General features: G+C 42.6%; 1 protein-coding gene across 4 annotated transcripts in view; it reads left to right on the forward strand.

Annotated features, from left to right (window-relative positions):
• Window positions 1-18,632, forward strand: part of CABLES1 (Cdk5 and Abl enzyme substrate 1) — an 89,603-nt gene that overhangs the window by 34,063 nt on the left and 36,908 nt on the right. The gene's annotated exons all lie outside the window — the stretch shown is intronic.

The following is an 18,632-nucleotide window of genomic DNA, read 5'->3' on the forward strand; positions in this document are numbered from 1 at the left end:
ATTTCACAACCCAAAGTATCACCTTAAGCTCAAATAGCCGCTGGGTTAGCCAGCAGAGAGGTCTGCCTCTGGTCTCACATTACCTACCCCACATTTAATTTTTTCAGCTTTCGGAAGTACACAGCTTAATTGATTGAATGGAGTAGGGGAGTGCCAGATCAATTTTCATCCATTTTCAGGGATTCAAATTTTATTTCTTTCTGCATAAGATTTTAATATGCTTTTTCATGATGGTTGGAGGCATTAGTAACATTTCTTAGTCACATGACCTAATAAAGGGTCTTGTGTCTCCTTTCCATCTTTGTGGCAGAGGAAGTTATTTCAGTATTTCCAGCTCCAGAGTCTTCCAATCTATGGTAGAGACTTTTCAAAGTCAGTGGATTGTTGAGAAGAGGTGGAGATGCTCAGTCTAATCCCCTTGCATTCTGCCATTTTGACAAAGTTTCTAGCTTTCAAGATTAAAAAAAAAAATAAAATGTGCTCCTAAAGAGCCACAAAACAGAAGGCAGAAAATGAGATTCATTAAGGATTCACCGAAATTCATGAATGTTTAATATGTTTTAGCTTTGTTTTTGTTGTTTAAACAGAGTCACAGATCTCTCATGCCTTCCACTTTCAGAGAATCAGCGATGAATACTGAATGCAGCATAAGCACAAGCAGAGTCTTTTTGTATACGTTTCATGGAGATGAGGCTCTCTGGAAAATGCTGGGTATGTCCATGGAAGTGGTCACAACTGTGCCCATTGCAGTGCTGCTTTTAGTGTCTGCCTTGGTCCTGCTGTCATGGGAAGATCCATCTGCTGGGGCAGCTCAGGTGCCAAAGGGTGCCCCAGGAGTAGGGAGGGCTGTGTGGGGAGCTGCCTCTGCACTGGCATCTGGAGCCAGGGTAGATGTGAAACTGGAAAACAAGCCACCACACCCTAATGGTCAGCAGTGTGGTTCCTGAGTTTGTAGGAGGAGGTGTAACGAAATGCAAGGGGAACAGTGCATCCTTCTGGCTGCTTGACTCTGTTCTTGCATCTTCCACCCACCCACCCAGTGGTATTTGAGGTTATGGCCTGGGTGTGTGGACAGCTTTTGTTCTCTTCTCTCAGAAACTTGTGATACTGAAGTCCATCAGGAGGGGCTTCTGATTTTATTTCTTTTTTTAATTACTTTTCTTTTTCAGCAAGGCAATTACCTCCTCTTTCAAAAACATCTTCTTCTGGATATGACCCAGGGCCACCATTGCTTGTCACAACAGAGCCAGCCAGCTGCTCTGGGGCATGCCAAATCCCCAACAGGTTGTTAGCCTGTAGTGAGATGGGGTGTCATCTCCTGCTGGATGGAGATGTTCACATCCAGCTTGGAGCTTTTTCAGAGTTACCTGTTTTGTGGTCATACCGACAGCAGTGCCTGCGAGTAGCTCACCGCCTGCTCTTGCTGGAACTTGTCCCAGCAGCAGCTGCTGCTTTGTGGGGGCTGTGGGGCTGACAGTCCTGGCTTTGGGGTATGAATCCTGCTGCATGGTGTCTGATTAAAATGCCTGGGTGTGGTTGAACAGTCTTTGACAATAATACATTCACTGACAATAGTGAAAGTACCTTGAAAACTGAGCAGTGGCACTGCAGGGTTGTCCCAACATGTTTTGTTGGGCTGGGACAAACAGCTGCCCCTTGAACTTGTGAGCCTTATTTATAAGAATTTCTCTCTAGTTGTTGCTGTAATCTGTGAATCAAAATCAAGTTGTATCTCCTCCCGAATATTCATGAAATTAGGCAATTCCATGGCCAGCTTCCCAGTCCATAGCTTGGGAGCTTGGTGTTACTGAATTTCCTTTCAGTTTCTGATTTTTTATGTGTGTATGGTCTGTCAAATCATTTGTCCATGGAGTCAGAAGTTAGAGTGAGCATCTTTGAGATGAAGATAAGTATTTTTGAAATTTAAGACTTGATTCTGTGGAAAGTTTAATGGACTTTTTGTTATGCTCTGGAGTAGTTCACTGGACTTCAAATGGGAATTAAAACTAAATGCTGAGAGTGACAGTTGTTTTTGCACAGGATTCTGCAGCCCAGCAAAAGATGCTGCTTCAGCTCGCCAGCAAAACTGGCAGGGACAGGGTAGATAATTTTAAAGAGTAAAGGAGGATAAGGCTTTTTTGTCCATCATTTTGCAGGACAGAGGAAAAGAAAGTATCTCCTGTTACACTCTATGTATAAAGTGGAGATCAAAGCTTTCAGAAGAGATACCAGGTTGGGAAGGGGAAGCAGATGTTTCCTTCTTCCTTCTACTTTCCTCTTCACTTCCCTGTCCTCCCCCATAGCTGCGAGGATCTCAGAATGCTGCAGAGATTTGGGCTGTGGTGAGATGTGGATTGTGAGAGTGGTTGGGGGATATGGCTTCATGTGATTTTTCCTACATTTGCATTAAGTGCAGAGCTGGGGACATCGTTCCTGAAGCCTGCCCTAGAGAGGTGGCAGTTGTGGTGTCATCCTTGTGTTGCCCTGGGAAACTGAAATTTCATTGACACAAAGTGTCTCTTGACTGTTCCTCTTTAAGAATAGGATAGATAATTTGGTGTTCCCTGGTGAAACCTTGCCACCTCCAAGTGTTTTATTACTTTGCAAAATAATTTGAAACTTTTTTTTTCCTTTTCTGTCCTCCACTGGAGGACAGCAGTAGCAGAATACCTCCTGCTCCTCCTCTAGTTACAGCTTGGAACTAGCAGCTGAAATGATTTCTAGGGAATAAAATTGAGGGGTAATAGAGGATAGAGAACAGCATGGCCACGCTTCATATGTTATCTGTGATGCCTAACAGAGCTTTTTTAATAGAAGACAATTCTTCTCTGCTGTTCTTGTGTTAGCAGGACACAATCCTACAAGAAAAAAATGGGATAAGTGAATATTAATGAAATCTGTCATTAATTATCACCAAAGCAGACTGAGGAGAATTGGGTTGCATTTTCAGTGGATTTAAACATAACTTTGCTTATGCAATCCTGTTAAAAATTGTTGAAATATGTCACTGAGAAAGCTCATTATATTTGCTATATAAAGATTACGACTTTTGGGGGAGATTAAAGTTTTAGCAGCGACCGCCGTCTTTCTTGTGGCCACAACAGCGACCTGTTAAATGTGGAGCGGGGGGAGGAAGCTGTGGCTAAGCCAGATTTTCTGTCTGTCTGGAAGCACAGCATTTAAAGCTGTTAAGCCAAACCAGAGGAAACTCTGTGAACTTTTTTTCAGGAATCAAAATTCTTCAGAAAAGGGGCACTTTCAAACAGTGGGAAACATTCTTTTGTTTTCCTGAGTATGTATCTTTTGTATCATAGGTGTCATAGATGAAAGTGTATATAAAAAGAAAATAAAATCTAAGTGAAACATTGGCTTTGGGCAAATCAAAATACTCTCTTCCCCATGAAATATGAGATTTTTTGATGTGAATTTTGATGATTTTTTGCTGTGAATAGTGTCAAAAATAAAAGCAGAAAGTGGGAGCTGGGTGCACGAGGAGGCAGGGCTGCCTTGGCTCACAGCTTTGGTGTGCTGGGATGTGTCTCAGGGGGCTGCTGTGCACACACTGCCCTGCAGGGTATTTTATTCACCCCAGGCTGCACTTGCTCCAACAAGTCATCTGCCAGTCTGAGTTAAAGCAATGTCTGCAGATCGATTGCTCTAATTAGACACAAGGCACCTGGTGTAACAGTGATTAAAAATAAGAAACATTATGACTAGTTATTGTACAACTTGCTAGAAACCACTGTATAATGATGGTACATTTGCCATCAGATTAGGTCATGAAGCAGCTTTACTGCAGCTTGGAAAATTAGGATCAAAAATAGTCCTCTGATTAAAACTTGAGCTTTTGAAAGCTCTTCAGAGAAGAAAGATATGCAAATGCAGATGTATGGGAGAAATTAAGCAATCTGGATATGCATGATTCTTGAATTTAAAGAGAGTAATTGATGTAACCACTGTGCTACTCACTTCTCACAGTCACTCTGTCTTAATACAATTAAATGAAACATCAGAATGAGTTGCCTAAAATACAATCCATAATGGCTTAATAGATTAACTTAGGAGTTTCTGTGGTCATGAGCTCTTCTGCATGTACCAATGTCAGCCTGCAATGGCAGTTTTCTTGAGTTAGATTTGTGAATTTCTCCCACATTTAAAAAACTCCCATAACTTTATCGCATATTTATCAGCAGTCAAATAATTTCTCTTTGAAACAACATTTGCTTTCTGATATCCTCAGGAGTTGGTCTCCTCCTCCTCCTTTGCCCTTTGCTGCAGCAGTATGATTCCATCAGCCTCAGGGCATCCTCAGGTCCCTTACATCCTGTCAGGCAATTTTTAAACACTGAGGAAAAAAATGATTGTTTCAACCAATGGGAAAAAATTGGTTCAAAGACTGGATGTGACCCATATTAGCCACAGGCCTGTTTGGCATGTCTGTCTGTTGATCTTGAAGCAGTCCAGCCTATTCCCTGTGGCTGTTGCAGATGCTGCTCATGGCTGGGTTGAAGGAGGTGCAGTGGAGGAAGGTGTGAGCACAGCCAGCAGCTACGGGAGCACCTCCTGGGATGCAGGAACAGTTAAGCACTTCTTGTGATGTGGGGACCGTTTTGTGCTGACCCCATTGAGCACAGCAGATCTTTTCTTCCCTCACAAAACCCAAGAGATCACTAATTGTGTGCTTCCCTTACCTGGCTGGCTGCAGGAGACCTTCTGCTGGTGTGATGCAGGGGGTGGTAGATGGCTGAAGCAGCACGGTGCCTTTTGGTCACAGCATCAGCTTATTAGTATAAATGGGGCTGTTTTAAACCAATCTGAAGCTGTAGTTTGTAGGAGGTCGTTGCAGGGGCTGACCTTTACTTTGCTTAATCTTACTCTGATGTCAGGATATTCTGCAGGTCTCCAGGGGTTAAGTTGTCCATGAAGACAGTTTCTCTGCACATCAAGCCTGCAGTTGTGGGCTGTTCTGCATGTAAGGTTTGATAAGAGTTTGATAAGTCTTGATGGTATTCACTTCCTAAAGCCTCATACCCATTTAGCTGAAATTCAGCACTGTGTTTGTTGACATGTGTTTAGCTGATGTTTGTTTACACCTGGCCCCAACCCAGTTTTGTGTATTAGAAGTGATGCTCTGTTGAAGCAGATGTTGCCTGTTGTCTGTGACATGGACTTGATTTATGCTGCTCATGAAGGGCCATGATCATGGTGACTCCAGTTGCTGCCTGCTCCCTGTGCAGCAGCTCCAGAAGCCTGAACCACCTACTCGTGTGGTCTTGGAGAGGAGCAAGGAATTACAGAACATAAAGTCAACTGATGCTACAAGCAAGCAGTGTCCAGTAGGATGTTCCCCAAGTTCAAACACTATGTACCCCAAAGTCAGAGGTCAGCACAAGTCTTGTGCTTATTCAGAAAATTCCCACAGGCCGGGCTGGAAAGGGCAGTGGTCCTGGCAGTGAGCACACTCCCTCATAGCTGGGGCAGTCACATCCCTTCCCTGTTTATCAGCGCTCCCAGTCTGAAACGCTGATAGAAAATGTTTCCTGATCAGCATGATAAATGGAATTTAGCATGATAATTATGTTTACAGCAGGACAGATGTACTAATGACATGTTCCCTAAAGACTTCAAATGAGCTATAAAAGAATCAAATCTCTGCTGAAAATGCTGGCAGCAGTATTATTGATTGTGTAAGTTACAGCTGATAATTGTCTTGTTTCATTTGAATGAGACAGTCAGCTATTAATGGCTTGTGCTCTGTAATACCAAAACAGCAGACTGTGCAAAATTTGTCAGTCTGGATAATATAGTTGTATATTAGCAATGTGTCCTGGTGGACATACTCTGGTGGCTAGGGATGGGAAGACGTGTTACAGTTAATTTCTAATGCTGTTTCATCTTTTCTATCAAAATACTTGCGTATGTGCCTTCAGGAAGAGAACTGGTTTTTCTTATCTACAAATTGTTTGATGTAAGACAATGCCTGCAGTAAAAAACAAGCTCTCTTTGTGGTTATCGACGATTGAAATGGAGAATGACTAATTAGCTGTCTTGTTCCACTTACCTCTTCCACAGTGGTGAAATGAATGAGAGTCTTACCCTTGTTTTATGTGTGAGAGATCCCACAGATCTGTTGTGCAGATCTGTTACAGAGCATCCCTAAGTGTGCAGTGGCATAGACATATATATACATATAATAGAGACATGACCTGAAAATCTATTAGTAGATATCAGGCCTGATTTTTAAAATAGCAGTAAAATGAATTTCAAATTGGAAATCATAGTAAGTATAGTACCAGGTTTACAGTTAAATAAAGGTCTTGTATGTAACTAACCAAATTCAAAACCCCACTGCTGCAAATTGAATTACTTTTTGTGACATCCTATTTCATTTGCATTCCCAAAGCACGTTTCATTTCATCTTGGGTAAGTCGAGCTGCAGATAATATCCCAGAGGAGCACAGTTCTTGTAGTTCTAACCTACATCCATGCTCTGGCTGATTAATCTGTAAATCCTTCAAAATTTCTCTCCCCTGCTATTACATCAAAGCATGCCTGAGTAAAAAACATGTGAGCAGAATCCTGAAATGTGTTCCCATAGCATGAGAAGGACTCTTTGTGTGTTTCATTAGGCAATACTTTGGGAATTTTTTATGGGGAAACAGGCGGTTGGCTTTCTAAAGAGTGTGAGATGTGTTCCTGGGTTAGCAAAAGAGAGCTGATGGTCTGGAAAAACTGCCTGGAGATGCTTTGTAAAAATTGTCCTTGGTTCCTTGTGACCTTTCATCAACTTAATTCATTGCTAATGAGCTGCAAATTCATTGCAATTCATTGCAGAGCTTTAAAATTGCCACTGAGTCAGATGACAAAGTGCCTTTTTTTATGTTATCAAGAAAAGTCCTCTGATTGAGGGAGGACTAGGCCATAATGCAACTCGGAAAAAAAGTCACAGACCCTTTGTCTCTAAAGGCTGCTGGTGGAAGTGCAGAGATTTTGAGAAGAGAAGAGGAGGGGGAGGCCAGAAAAAGTGAAAGTCTTACATCCGCATAGGTTCTATCTGTATGCCTGTTCACCCCAGGGAAATGGTAATGTGATTGATTTGTTCCACATAGCTAGGCAGAGCCTTTAAAAATCAAATATATCCATTTCTGCATTGGCTTAGTGGTTTTTCTTCCTAAAGCCATTTTAAAAGTGCATGTATATAAAGAAATTAAACACCAACAAGAAAAAACACACACAGAAAAGGTTCTCCGCTAAGGAAAAATTAAATATGTTTTTGCCTTTACAGTCATGGCATTTGCCATCCAAAGGTCTGCCTAAGGTTGTACTTAGCATGGCTACAGTTACAGCCACAGCACTACTCTTCCAGACCCTGGAAATCACTCAGACTAGGTCATTTCAGACTAACTCAGTGGACCACACCTCAGCTTTGGAGGAACCAACCACCACATCCGCTCAAGGCCCCATGGCAGGTGTTTTTCAGGTGTGGTGCTGTGATTTGCTCCTGTGCTTCCCAGATACTTGGAGACAGAGACCTTGACTTTGACTGCTGGGAAGATTTGATGTGTGGAGTGGTGCTTTATGCCCTTCTGAGTGCTTTTTTATAAAGCTATTGACAAGGGGATGTCCTTCATCAAATGTGGGATTATGGAAGCCATCCCTGCCTCTCCTGAGCCTCAGAAGAGGAGGAGGGATATGCACTACTAAACTGCCTGTCCTGGGACCTTACAGAAATTTTTAGACTTTTTGTCCCCACTTCCTGAGTGTAGAGATGTCTGAAGTAATGCACAGGTTATATAAACTCATCATAGCTTAAATGTTGTGTTGTTTGTTTGTGACAGGGAGAGGTCGGTAACTCAGGTCCTCCAGACTTCCTGTAAGGTCAGGGTGTGACTCCATTCCAATTAATCATCTCTACCAGGAGATGGGTTTGTAACTGCAGTTAATTGTTGTCTATTTTGCTTTAATGATTGCTTTATCTATTTATTTGCTTGTATGCTCTGTAGACTAGATCAAACAGGGGGCTCAGGACACATTTGAAGTGGATCACTGCAAACATTGGGGTTGGTCAGCCAACCTCTACCCTTCCTCTTTGCAGAGTATGGATGCAACAGATCTTTTGAGAGAGCTGGCAAGACACTGAATAAGTCAGGAATCATCACTGAGGTTGTTTGGTATCAGTTGTGCTTTAAGGTGGCTGCCTGCTCTTGCATCTGCCAGAGCTGCTGCCTCTGATCCTTCTGGCACAGCATGAGGAAACCAAGACAGGGAAACATAGAAAAAGTGAAATTTGTGTCTTTTGCTGCATTCTAATATCAGTCCCCTAAACTGTTGTTAGCCAGCTTTGTCACTATGAGATGCTGTTTTGTCATTCTGATAATATAAAGTATCAGTAGACTGAGTCTAACAGAGTGCTCTGGCAATTTTCCTCACTTCTGATGTGTTAATGAATCTGATTTTAGAATAAAATAGAATAAAATATTGCAGATGGAAGGGGCCTGCAAGGATCATCTAGTCCAACTGCCTGACCAAAAGTTAAAGCATGTTGTAAGGGCATTGTCCAAATTTCTTGACTTTTTTTTGTGTTTTCTCCCCCCAAAAACTGATTGAATACTGATAGCTCATTCCTGAGTATTTCCTAGCCAGCCAACTTGCTGGCACCCACAAAAATTCAATTCTCCAGTAATTACATAATTTACTAAGCAGGAGATTGCTCCGATTACATTTTATAACCCTGCACTGTGGCAGTATGTGGGGAATATAAGAAAATAAAAGGCCATAAATTTGGAAACCATTCAAGTCTGCACATGCAGCTGTTTGTGGGGTGGCAGAGCAGCATGTGTTCCCTGAGTGAGTGGGGATGGTGCCCTGCAAAGATTGTTTTCAGCAGAGAGCTGGGGGGTGCTTTCTGGCCTCAGCCCATTGCCATGTGTGCTCTTGGGGGCGTATTGATCCCGGGAAAGGCAGTCCCAGCCTGCAGATGTAGGCTCCATTTGCCAAGTCAATGAATTGTTCATTAGGGGGCCTGCTGGGTACTCTGTGCTGTGGAAACAGGTGGGGAGGCTTCTTGGCCAGCTTCTCTAAATATTGGAGAGGACTGAACCCACCGTACCTTCGAAGAGAGCAGTGATACAGCTCACAACCAAATGTTGCCAGTGTTTTGAGAATTCCTGCAATACTTCCTTACTGAAAGTAGGGGGAAGTGAGGGTTCCTTGTGGAGATCCAATTTTTTAAATGTCACCTTTTAAACCATGATTAGTCTTTGTGCACCTGTGATAGGCTGAACCACGGTGTTCAGTCTGTGTGTGGTCCTTCACCTTGCAGAACTAAATGTTCACCGTGGAGTAAACTGGATTTTGAAAACATTTACATTTTTATTGGAGTTCTGTACCAGGAGAGTGTAACTTCAGACTGGGAATGAGCCAATTGTGTAAGCCATGCTGAGCAAAGGACCTCAAAAGAGAGAGAAGAATGATCTGACCTGATCTGACCCTCTGCTACCAGCAGAAACCCAGTGGCCAAGTGACAGGAAGATGCTGTGCCCAGTTGTGGTGGCAGGGATGGGGGAAAGAGGAGGGTGTTTGCTTTTCCCAGAGTGAAAAATGCTGAGTGGCTCCAAGAACTGTCCCTAGTGAGACCAGCAGGGGAGAACTGAGCTCTCTCCCTGCAAGAGTCAGGTCCAAAAGCTCATTGGTACATTGAAGCAGTTCTCCTGGACAATAAGCACCTGCCTTTACCCTAATGATGGATCTGGTGGTTCTGTTTTTGGAACATGTCTCCTGTATTGGAAATATGTTTCTCAGTAAAGCATAGGCAATTGCAGTATTTTAAGTAAATACATATTTTTGTACTCAAAGGTCTTTGGCATTGAAACTGACCATGTATGAATTAGCAAGCAACAAGGCATTAATTCCTGTAGATGTAATAGTATTTAAAATGATGGCACTGGACTGTCTCACCTTATCACAGATAACAAAAAGTTAAGATATCTAAACTGTCCAATGTGATAGCTAATCTCTGAACAATATGCACAGGCTTGCTCTTCAGCAATGGATGGCCAGGGAAAACAGGGCATTAACTCCTGGCCATGTAATGAGATGCTGGGAAAAGTGCTTGATGCCAGGGATATGTGTAGCATGTGTAGCCAGAACTAAATTCAAAGTACTCACCAGTGAACACTCAGATTGCCATCACCTGTGCCAGCATTCATATCTCATGCCCAAAATGCCTCATACTAATAAGATTTCTCCTATTTGTTTGTACTTTGTGCCCTGCTCACACAGAGGCTTTTTCTTTCTCTGTCAAGAACTCTATTCAGAGCATTCATAGTGTCTAGGATATATATTTTTTTTAGCAGTGCAATTAATTGTATGTTCAGATCTCTTCTAAGTCTAAGAATATTAAGATGTGGAATTGCAGAATGTGTTCTCCTAGCTAGCACACATGTGTCTGGAAGCAAGACAGGGATATGAGGTTGGGCTGTAGATAACCTAAAAAACACCTCAAATGGAAGAGGAAAAGGCTGGAAGTTTAATTGCATGGTTATGTATGCCGGCTAGAATTAAAGTCATTTTTTTTCAGATGACTTAGTAGTGCATGCCTGTGTTTCCATGTTTTCTGGTATCTACTGCATTTAGCCTTGACTTGCAAGTGAGTTTCTTAGTTAATTACAGGACTTTGGGTGTTATGTAGTACAACATCTTGTGATTTGATACTTTAGAGACTTGCACACACTCTGGCAGTGTGTGGTTTTCTCAAATACTTGGTTTGAAAGTTGATGCTTCTTTCCCTGGGATGCGATGTTTAAGGGGAAACACTGCTTTTGAACAGAACAAAGTATTTATTGTTTTGCAGTGCACAGAATTTTGTCAGGGATAAATGATACATGAAGAATCTGTTAGATTCATGTTAATCCAACGAAGGCTATTAGGGTGTGGGTTTTGCTGCCACAAAAGGACACAAAGATGGACAGTTTGTATGTTCTTTACACTGCTATTGTATCTGCTTTGGCAAGCATTCTTGTTTTCATAAGGTCAGGTGATTAATCTTGTTGTTTGCTTCTTCCCTAGTTTTGAGTGTCTCTAATTAAGCTGATGCCCATTGATGTCTTACTGTGATAATGTGTGTTAGGTTATGAGGTAATGGTTGTTCTGAAAAATACAGCTATGGCAGTGTTGGGGCACACTCAGAATAAATCACTGCACAGAAGCCTTCTGAAAGCTATCACACTGCTGCAGAGTCAGTAAAGTGAAGACAGTGAATCTGTAAATCACTGGATAAAGGTAACAGGATGCAGATTTTTGTCGCTTCAGCATCTGTGGGAGCTGTGTGTAAATGAATCTTACTGAATTGTGGCTGTAGCTCCTCATTATGGCTTGGGCAGAGCCAAGAGTATGAGGATTGGCTGCAGAGGCAGCTGCCTGCAGAGGGAAGATAGCATCACTGAATCATGGAATCATTTAGACTGACCTTTAAGTTCATTGTGTCCAACCATTAGCAAGCACTGCCAAATCCACCACTAAACCATGATGGCAGGTTTCAAACAAGGTACATCTTTGAAGGATTGGGAATCCTACTGGGGGAGGTGAACATTAAGTGTTCCCCAGAGTTAGCAACATGTGATGATTGCTCTTCTGTTCTCCCTGGACTAAACGCTGGGAGTTGTTTTCCCTTCACTAGAGATTTCTTGAAATCATGTCTTCTAGAAAGACTGACAGTGTGTCAAGTTGAACTGTGCATGATGCTAAAAAAGCCCAAAAAGTCCAAAAATCCTGTTCTCCCATACCTTCTGTTTTTCTGCACAGTTGAACATACACATTCACACTTTACAAATGCTTTGTCAGTGAAGTGCTTGCTACTCAGCACTTGTAGTGAAAGTTCCTTATCTTTTTGGAGTGCTGGTAATCTTGATTTTGTATTTGATTTAACTAGACCCAGATGATCCCTCTGGGGCATTGGGACAGGGCTGTGCTAGAATTTTGTGTGCTATTTGAAGGATCACGTGTGTAAAACTGCATAATAATATGTGAACAGAGCATTGTGTTGCATCGTGAAAGGTCGGTGGCATACTTCAGTATTGTCATGTTTATTTTCTTCATTGTTTCTTAACCTCTTTCCTCATTCTTATGTAATAAATTCTTACTTACATTCTACCTCTGGGATGACAGTGTAAGTGTTTTTCATGTTGAGATATTATGTGCAGGCAGGTCAGGAGGCAGCAGTTCAAGTACTGCTGTATTTCAGAGCTTCTGCCTTGGATATTGTGGGAGGATGAGGCTTGGAGAAGGAGTTGGATAACAATATAGGTGAAATACTAAAATATAGGTGAGTGCAGGGGGTACCCTTGGTTTAGGAGGAGGGTGTAGCATGGAGCCATGCTCATGCCATACTCTCCTGTCATCTCTGTTTCTATCCATCTTCCTGCTTATGCCCAAAAGGTTGATGGAGACATTTGGCATGGCATTATTCTCCTAGTTACCACTCGATTTGAAGGTCTGTCTCCTTGCAGTGCATATCCTAGGAAAGCAGGTTGTTGAGAGTCCTGCTAGCTCAGGATCTCTGCTTCCAGGACTTTCTCCACAGCCCACTGCAGAAAGCTGTGGTCTTGGCATGTGTTGGCATCCTGCCTGCACACAGATGACAGCTACATGGAGGGCTCTCGGTATGTTCTCTGTGTGTTTGGGTTGGGCTGCTGAATTAACAAAATAGCCCATTTTCAGCATGTGCCAGATGCTTTTAACTCCCATTGTGTGCAGCCTTGACAATACACTGCACAGTGTGGAAGTCCTAAATGGAGTTTGATGTTCTTTGCAGATAATGGCTCTGCTGTGTAATTATGATAGCACACAATTAAAAACGGCTTTATATCGCTTTGGGTAGCTCCTGGAAATTCTATTTCCCTTAATAATTTTCAATAGTCTCAGGGTTTGTTTTTCCTGTGTTTGTCTTCCTGTAATATTGGCAAAAGATAGGAAGAAAATGAGCTGGGACATAAGAATCCCAGTAAAAACTTCAGAGGGAGGGTGAGAGGTGACTCATTAGCGGGTCTTTCATCTGGGTTCATGCTGGGGCATGGAGTCAGGGGTCAGGAAGTGAATGGGGATTCGTTCACAGCTGATGTCTTGTATAATATTTCAGAAGAGTGAATTAATTGTTGCAGCTTAGCCCGGGAGTTTGGGCAGAGGCGTTCGGCTGGCTGGCTGAGGAGGGCTTGGAGAGAAGTGGCATTTGAGTTTCCTGGAGTGACAAAGGGGTTGGAGCTGCAGGGGACAGGGCATGGCCTGTGTCTGGCAGCTCTGCTTATACCTTATCCCCTGGCCACAGAGGGGCAAGAGGGCCAGCAGCTGCACTTCTGTTCCTACCCAACTCCAAAGGAGTTAGGGAAGAGAATGGCAAGTGATGACTTACTCAAAACTCAGAGAAGCCTGCAAGATATGTTTGTAGCCATAATATTGTAATACATAGCATACATATATATGTATATATTATTGACTTTTAGTAGGTTTTTTTTTTTCTTTTTTCATTCCACTACAAGGAGGCCTGATCTTAGATCTCATTGAATATTCTCCTAGTTTTCCTTTTACTGTTCAGACCATTGTGCTGGAAGGAACAATACGAAGCCCAAACAATACCAGCCCTAGTGCTGCTGTTCCCACAGAGCACCAAGGTGATGCTCTGCCTGGACTGACCTCTGGGAACTGCAGGTCCAGAGGATGTTTTGGTAGCTCCTGGGGGAGTGCTTGCTAAGGACAGGTTGGCTTTTGAGCAAGACCTCTCTGAGTCTGGAGCTGGCACCTTTCAGAGGTGAGATGGATGCAGAGGGAGACGCTTCACTTAACACCTCTAGGCAAACCCTGGGTATCCTTACAGGTATCCTGATCTCATTCCCAATCACTGTGGGTTTATGGTTACTTTCTTTCCACTCCCCTTCTGCACCTGTCCAGGGTAGTGTTTCTGTGTGTAGGATACATCTTTTGTGATGAAGGCACTGTGGAAATAAAGAATCAGACAAGCAGTCCTGTACTTGTCTGATGCTTCCAAGCCACATTAGTGTAAACACAGCTGTGATCAGGAGGGAATAGCCCAGAGGTTTCTGCCCCATGATTTTGCCTGGCCACCTGAAGGGAGGAGGTAGCCCAGTGGATGTGGGAACTGCCAACAGTCCTCAGCTCTGGAAATGTCTCTGTCCTCCCAAGCTCTCCCCTCAGTGTTAATGCAGCCAGCAGGCATTCAGATGGCTGGCACTTGTGTGTCCCATGTCACTGCATGTCTGAAGGGATGCAGCTGTTCGAGACAAAGTGAAGAAGCTTATCCTGAAGGGGTGTTTTTTGTTCTGGGAGCCAGCAGCACCCACACTGCTGGCTTCAGCTGTTACAGGTTTGTAATTTTAACAGAAGCAGGGGGGAAATTACATTCCCAACTTTCACAGAAATTAGTTGTATTTAAAATACAGTTTTTTCTTCCCGGTTTTGTAGCTGTGCTAGAAAGTCATTACACATGGATTTATTTTTCCTTATCTCTTGGATTATCATTTGCTTCCTTCCTTCCTTCTTGCCTTCCTGGATGAATTTATCCAGTGTTCTGATTGCAGCTCCTTCTTTTTTTTATCGCCTCCTGTCTATGTGGCTTAAGATTTTGTGTGTTTAACATAACTGAACTGAGTATTTTGCAGCAGCTGAGAGCAAAGATAATATTCCACTGATTGATGAGGTTGTTATGGTGAATATATTTGCAGTCTACTTGCTTTGGCTATTTGCTGTTTTGGCTACAGACTTGCCTTATTTAATTTTTCCTTGTATTTAGTTTGGGGTTTTTTTTTGCCCTTGTACTTTATTTAATTTTTGCAACTGAGCCACACATGAATCTGACTTTGGAGAGGGGAAATGAAGGCAACATTTTAGCTTTAAAGAAACTTCCACAGAGATTCAGACAGCTGCTCAAAGATAAATCCAGTATGCAAGCAGAGTCATGGATATCGTAGAAAATAGCCATTTAAAATACTATGGCATCAAATGTTTCTCTCAAATGTTTTTTTCTTCGGTCTGCACTTGGAATTTGATTGCAGGGTACTGGTTATTTCTGGGTACATGCACAGGGAACCATCAGCAAGGAAACAGACGAAAAGTATTTTGGGTAGGTGTTGAAGGGAAAGTGATATTATTTGGTTTTTAAACAAAACAAGTCTGTAAGTTGCATGAAACTGTGACCATTGTCCTGCAAGGGCTGATGATTAGAATAAGGGGATCATCATCTTTCTAGCTGCACTGAACTGCCTTTTTCTGTAGGGAGCAAGGTGAGTTTGCTATACCTTGAATGTAGTAATAAACTAGGAGGAAGTTTTTAAGGCTTTCTGTGGACTAGGAGAAATTAACATTTTTGTTGAAACATCTTTAATTTGGTTATTAAGGTCAATTATATTTTTTGTGTTAGTTTGACATTTAGTCTACAAAGTTTTAAAGCATTTTATATTGAGATTGCATCTCTTAGAGACTTTCCCAAAAGCCTGAATCCTGTGTGAGTCACACAGTGCTGTTTTGTTTTGTTCTGCATATATTCGTCCTCCACAGTAGAACGATTTTCCCATAATTATTATTGAAATAGGGCATTTTTAAACACAAAATAGGTATCAACACAGCTTTACATCAGAATGATGGTGATGGGTGGTATGAAACAGTCTGGGTTATTTCAGTGCAAGTGTCTACATATACCAGCTGCTATAGCATCCTAATCAATTTTTGAAAAATAGCCCTTTTAGGAGTTCTGTAGACAAATCCTGGCTGCTTGCCTGAAGAGAGAAAGATGATTAATTTAAATACTAAACACCAGTTGAGGTGATTAATTCTTAATGAAGTCAGTGGAAAACTGATTTTTCTTGTATTCCCTGGAAGATCCTTTCAAAAGCTTTCCTTTTCCAGAATTGTTTTTTGTCCCGTGTGTGTGGCACAGGATGTGACTTTGTTCACAGCAGGTAGGTTCATTAGTTGGCATTTCTAGTATAATATCCAGCTGTGGAAAGCTTATAAAATACTGGTATTTAGGTCATCTTAATTAGGCCTTGAAATAAAGATTTAAGATAAAGTGGAATAATTGTACATCTTTCATTGCAGCTCAGCTTCTTCAGTGAAAAGAGGATGTGATTCCCAGACAGTATGAACTGATTTCAACAGAGTTGCTCCAAATCCACCTCTCTGGTCCTCCTTTGACAGTGCTGGGAGTTGAAGTGATTAAAACGAATAATTCTGGGGAGAGCTGAAAGATGTGGCAGTTTTCAGCTGGGTTGGATATCCTTGCTCTCACTGCTACCTGTGTCGGTACCTTCTATGTGTGCTTTCTTCCTTTCTTTCTGGAGAGATTTATCCAGTTATGCTTGTCTCATGCCCTAGTAGAGCGGGAGCTCACTGCTCCTTTCCCAAGTTTGGGTGAACAAAGAGTTTCCCCCACTCCTTTGTGCCAATTCACTTGCCATGTAAGGTACCCAAAACGCTGCAAAATCAATACTGGTGAAAATTGGTGTGAGGTCCTTCCACCCAGCCTATGCTGCATTCGAGGTTAGCAAGCAAAAATCAGGAGGCAAGCATCCCTGGTGCTGGGTTTAAGAAGCTGAGAGCAGTGAGGAGCCCAGCAGGCAGCTGGATGACCAGCTGGTGAAATGCACTTGTGTGTGCTCCTGCCATTCACTGCCACCCACTGCATGTGCCTTAATGACAGACGCAGATGTAGGATCTTCAAACCCATGTCTGACAAACTATTGGCAATGAAGCTGAGGATGGTGTATAACTTTGGGCAAGGAGACTCTTGGAAAAAGGCTTCAGTGGCAGCTGGAATATGCACCTGATGCTGTATTAGCACCTGGCATCTACAGGAGATACAGCATGACTAATTTGATAAATTTAGCATGAAGAAGGTGGTAAGGTTGTACCATTGTTTATCTCCCTTTGACTAACAACATGCCAAGAATGCTTTTGGTGTTGTAACACCACAAGATGGGAGCGTGCCATTATTTGTGTTATTAAGCTAATGATGTATAAAGAGGTATTAAAAAGCCAACAGCTATCATCTGCCACGTCATCTACCAGAGGTGCTGGTACTTGAAACTTCCAGCTTTTGCTTATGGATCAGTGAAACTGAAAAAGGAGGAGGAGCTCCTCCTGATCTGAATTCTTCCCAATAAAAGCATTCCTGTATCCTCTGTGATTATGGATGGAGCTGTGGGAGCACCCATGGGTGCAGGAGACAGGTGTTTGGTCTTTTCTCCTTTGTCTATGCCAACACATCCTGAAATGCAGACTTTTTTTTAGCATTTGGAAGGTGTATCCTATCTTGCACCAGGTCTTCTAAAATCTTAGTTTAGACAAAGTCTGAGGGGATTTAGGTTTGCATATTTTTCCTAAGAGGATTGTGCTTCACACTTAGTTGATCTATAAATTGTTTGAGGGGTTTTCTGTGATTTTCTAAGGACAGAAGAAGCTGCATGCTCATTCAAATTGCCCTGAAATGTGTTGTCTCTGGGTTAGTGATGGAAATTTGGTGTTTAAATTAATAACAAATGGAATCACTGAACCTCAGGGTTATTTTGAACTGAAAAACATTTTGGTAATCAGATTTGCAGCATGGCTGCAGGAACAGTTGTAGCAGCACAACTGGAGGGGTAAGGGAATTGCAGGAAGGATTAGAAACTGCTTACACTGGCAACAGAAAACAATTTATTGTGAAAATGCAGCCCAGAAATAAATTAATGAGCACCTTTCAAGCATATAGGAGTGCTCATGACATTCTTTAAACTCCTTGCTTGCCGATGAAGGGAGTAAGGCAGCTCAGTGGGAATTGGGCAAGAAGCAGTAATTTGCAGACTTTTGTCATTCATACTCATGAAGTCACTGGAAGGTGCCTCAGCCATGGCCCTGGGGATGGAAGGGTGCTGGCACAGCTCCTGCCAGCCGGGTGCAGGGGCACAGTGCCACGGCTCTGCTGGCTGCTGCAGCTGCTTTGACGCCCATCGACAACGGAGTAGCTTCCACGATTGCCAGCTTAATTTCTCTTTGTGTGCCTGAGGGTGGGCTGTGTCTTACACATTCATTTATGGTATTTACTGTGGTTTCATGGAGGTTTGGGTGCAGTTCTTGTTTTGTGCTGCTGTCAGGGTGTTTGGAGGTTGTGCAGCAGCAATGGCTGCTGAAGCAAAGACTGTACTGGGGCATCTTTCCTGCTTACTAGAACAGCCAGAAAACCTGTAATGCTAAGATTTCCATAATTATTTCTTTGAAGGTGGAGAAGGATGTGACTCAGACATAGGAAAATGGTTTAAAACAGAGCTTAGCTCACCTGTGCTGCTCGTGGGGATGGTCAGAGCTTTTATTTAAACTGCTGCTTTATAACCAGTGTCACTGGCACTATCATCTTTCATCTCACTTCAGACACTCCTCACAGGAGTGATGAGATGGACATCATGGAGAAACAAGTGGCACTTGCTTGGTAGAAAGTGCAAGGGGCAAAGAGAAGTGTCCCTGTGGCAGTGTGTAGGACAGGCAGTCTCTGTGGATCTACGTCTGCATTATTTTGTCAGAGCTCTATACTTGTATCGTTGCCAGCTGTACTGCAGCATATGTGGGACTGTGTTAGATGGGTGTTAAACCCT

Source organism: Zonotrichia leucophrys, chromosome 2, assembly GCF_028769735.1.
Source record: "Zonotrichia leucophrys gambelii isolate GWCS_2022_RI chromosome 2, RI_Zleu_2.0, whole genome shotgun sequence".
Classification (NCBI taxonomy): domain Eukaryota; kingdom Metazoa; phylum Chordata; class Aves; order Passeriformes; family Passerellidae; genus Zonotrichia; species Zonotrichia leucophrys.